Below are 4836 nucleotides of genomic sequence, written 5' to 3'. Positions count from 1 at the left end.
TTTGTGATCTGTAGCAATATCTTCACTTGGTTGGGGCTCAATATTGTACTCAATTTGTTCTTTCTGGGGCTCAGGTGATGCAGGTTGTTGCTCGGTAGCTTTCTGTTGTTGCTTAGTGTACCATTGTAATGACTTGGTTTCATGCTCAAGTATAGTAGGAGGACAATCTTCATACACATATAAGAACTTGTTGTAATCATCAAGTTCCTTCTTTCTCTCCTCATTTTCCTTTCTGTAATTTCATCAATTATCACACTTGCACTTTCAATCATAGTGTTAGTCATCTTATTCAAATATTTGTAAGTCTTTCTCCTAGTGGAGTAACCTAGGGATATACCTTCATCACCCATAGAATCAAACTTTCCATTCCTTGTATCTTTATGAATATAACACCTACTTCCACATATTTTAAAATAACTTACATTCGATGTATGACCATACTAGAGTTCATGCGGTGTCTTGCTTTTTCATTTCTTCATCTAGGATTGGTTGAGGGTATAAACAACAATGCTTATGGCTCCTCTCCAGAACATTTGTGCAACTCCTTTTTTAAGTATAAGTGTTCTAGCACAATCAACAATTGATCTATTTCTTCTCTTTGTAATCCCATTATGTTGTGGTGTGCTTAGTGCAGAGAGTTATCTCTTATTTCCATGCTTAGAACAAAAGTTAGTGAATTCATTAGACATAAATTATCCATCTCTATTAGATCTCAAGAATTTCAATTATTTACATGTTTCCTTTTCAAATATAGCCTTATACTACTTGAACATTTTAAAAGCATCATATTTCACCTTTGTAAACATTACAGTCATCATTCTTGAATAGTCATCAACAAACAATATGAAATATCTATCTCCATAATAGCTCTCAACTTTCATTGGATCACATAAATTAGTATGAACTAGCTCTAAAATATCATTAGATGAATGTGATTTACTTGAGAAACTAGACTTAGTCATCTTAGCAAGTTGACATTGTTTGCACATAGCATTATCAGGTTTATGTGATCTCGATAAGCCTCTCACTTGCTTCCTTCTACTCACTTTGATAATATTCTCAAAATATACATGGCATAGTCTCTTATGCCATAGCCACACATCTTAAATTCTAGCAAATAGACATATACTGATAGTAGGATCTAGGTAAAATAAGTTACCTCTTGTTTGATCTCTTGTACCAATCAAATTTGCATCATCATCATAGATCTTTACCTTTATATTCCGAGATTCCAATCTGTGACATGTGTTATTTAGTTCTGGAAGACTTGGCAGATTATATTTTAGACATGAACCCAATATACATCATCAAATATGATTAAGATTTCATTTAGCATCAATGAACATTTACCTTTCATAGGACATGGAGCATCATTTTCAAATTTAAGAGTTTGACCAACATATTCTTCAAACTTGTCAAAATTACTAATATCATCAATCATATGATGTGAACAAAAACTATCAATAATCCATGTTTCATTCTTACTAATATAAGTAATAAGGGATTTTTCTTCCTCATACCTTTTTTCATTATGATCTTATTTAGCATCAACATATACAACTTCCTCACTTTTGTTCTCATATTATGTATTTGACTCGGTGTGCTTCTCTTCAACAATGTAGCACAACTTCTTTTCTTTGTCCTTTTATTCCTTGTGATCCTTATTATTTTTGTATGTGTTATCCTTATTTTCTTTCTTGTCATTCATGTACTTGTTATGAAATCTAGTAGTAAAGTGACCAACTTAATTACATTTAAACTATATCAGAAGTAATTTACCTTTGAATCTCTCTTTACCTCTCGATAGCTTTCTTGCAAGCAATGCTTCAATCTCTTCCATCTCCATTTGAATCTAAATAACTCTCATCCTTACTTCTCTTTTCTTTATTTGAACTTCCAATGGTTAGTGAATTCATAAATGTATTCTCAATTTTGGGCATATTATTATGATAGGTACTTAACTCAAATGCACTCAACCTACCAACTAAACCATCAAGAGTAAGATTGTAACCAGACATATCCATGACTTCCTAAATAGCAGATACTCTAATAGCATAGATAGGAAATAATGTTGTAAGAACTTTTCTTACAACTTATGAATCACTGATGACTCCTCCAACAACTTTGATAACACTCACAACTTCTGAATCATAGATGACTCCCCCAACAACTTTGATAGCACTCACAACTTCTTTGATTTGGTTAACATATTAAACAACATTTTCTCCATCTTTTATCCTCATATCATTATATTTTCCTCTAAAACTTTCATCTTTAGCTCTTAACACATTCTCATCCCCTCCATGTATAAGTCTTAGTTTGTCACATATTTCCTTAGCATTCGAACAATTTTTGACATCATCAAATTCAATATCATTTAGTGCAGAAACAAACTCAATCATCATATTGTTATGTTCTTTCTTCTAGTTCATATCATCAAGTGTCATAGGTCTATTGGGAGGGGTGTACTTTATAAAGTGAAATGCATAGTTTGCAATTCTAGATAGATGCAACTTCATCTTGTTATGCCATGATGAAAAGTTCTCCTTGTTTAGCTTTGGTACCTCTCTCTTATACATCTCTGAATCTTTAGTTTAAGTTCCTTTAAACTTTTGTTTTCCTTTAGGTGTTGAGTTTTGATATAATTTTTAGATAATTGAAAAGGGGGGGTGGGGGATGTGGGGGTGGTGAATCAGTTATAACCAATTATCTTATAGGCCTTAAAACAATTTTGTACCAACTTGAACACTTTAAACATCTAGATTAATCACTCTGTAACAACATCAAACATCATACTTCAAACTAATTTTATATTTGCATCAAACTAAAAATTTAACACACTTTATTGTTCCTTAATATACCAAGTATTAGAGTTATCTTCTAGTTTATACCGAGTTGCAATAATAGACATAAAACTCAAAAATTGACTTGCAACACAAAATAATTCATAGATTTTGATGCAAGTATTTAATGTGGAAACCTTGTAAAGTGAAAAACCACCTAGGAAAAACAACCTAAATATTTTCACTCTTCTGAAGTGATATTTGTTAAGAGCCAACCTTGTAAAATGCTATATACACATCATTACATGTGACCTTCTTAGAGGGTTTTCACCAAAGATCATCTAGACCTTATCACTCCTTGACATTTCTAAAGAATGGTATGCTCTAACGGACTTACAAAACATTACTATTGAATATTACCATATAGGATTTTACAAGACTCTTAACTCCACTTAGTTAAGAGATTTATCTGTTACAATGATTAGAATGCAATAATGAATTGATGTGTTAGGTTTAGCACTACCTTTCTTGTTCAGATATTTGTTTTGCTCTTCCTTGGCTGACCCACACACTCACACAATCACTTAGCACTTCCTCTTTCTTGATCTTCACAATGTATTTTTCTCAATTATCCTTCCATATTCTTCCCTTCTTTTGACCTCAAAATCAATCAACAATGATCATCAACAATTAACATCATATTCATTCTTTAAATAGAAAACTTTTGGCCTTGACAAATAACCTCATCCTTTAATTTTGCCACTTAATTAAAACTATCATATCTTCATTAAGTTCCAATTCATTGAATCTATACACTCAGTTAATACCTTTTTACCTTGAACTTTGTGCTTACTCTAAGAGTAGAAAATTTTGTTCATTAGATCTTCTATGAATTTCTCTAGTCATTGATCTTGTAACTAACTTCGTCTTTGAATTTTGAACTTCTCAAACATTCTTCATTTCCATCAAGAGCAACCTTAGATTCATATTATTGAAATAATTCTTTCTTCCATTCTTAGTTAACACTACATCCTTGCTCGGTTGACTATGCTTCATCTCTTTTTCATCAAGTGCTCGATGACAAATGTAGTAGCTTGGTCAATACAATGTTCCTTCATTCACCGTGTAAACTATCTTTCTTATTAATGATCTCATAACTTTATGTCAAGCCAACATTACATTGTCATAGTTCAACTCATTTAAGTTCCCAATGAATACTATACTCCTATCAACACTTGCTTCATCATACTTTCTTCAAATCCTCTTCATCAATCAAATGATATGTCACTCAAATGAATTAGAATAATGTATTACCAAAAAAGGCTTTCCATGAAAATATAATAAGTGATATGACTCTTTCATATACAATTAACATCATTATTAGTTGGGGCTAACAAATATAACTACAATTCAATGTTAGTTTGGATTCACAGTTTGAATAAGTCAAAGCTAGTAAAGGAATAGATCAATTTTTTGTTGTATTTCTCCCACCTTTTTTCTCTCAAACCTTCACCTATAAATAAAGAAGGGTGTTCATTATTATTCTTAATCTTTTGACAATACAAGAGAATTTTACTAGTTTGTATATGCACTCTAAGACTTTGTGCTTGGATGTAGATCAAATTGCTTTCATTAAAAAAGGCAATTTATTTTGAGACTTTATGCTACTCCAAATTATGATGTGACAATACTTTCTTGATTTGATTGTGAGTTTTTTTCTATTGTTCAAGAGAGATTTCGTAAAGGAGAAAATAAGGTGCACTGTACTCCTTCACAATTGGGAATCAAGAGAAAGAGACCAAACCCACAAAGTAGATTTGGCTAAAGCCTCTAAGATAAAGGGATAAAGAATGGGACCTTGACCTTACAATTTTAGAGGTTTCTTTAAATTTGATTCTTGAGTTATGAAGACATGATAAAATATATGTTAATTTGATCTAGAAAGGAAGAAAGTAAGAGACAGGAATGACAAAGAGAGAAAGATGCTTACCAAATACACACTTGAAAATAGCTTGTCAAACTATGTAAAATCATTAATCTCCCTCTCTCTTAC

The sequence above is a fragment of the Cupressus sempervirens genome, chromosome 2, assembly GCF_028749045.1.
Source record: "Cupressus sempervirens isolate cs-2001-9-10 chromosome 2, ASM2874904v1, whole genome shotgun sequence".
NCBI lineage: Eukaryota > Viridiplantae > Streptophyta > Pinopsida > Cupressales > Cupressaceae > Cupressus > Cupressus sempervirens.
Note: the sequence above shows the minus strand (reverse complement) of the source record.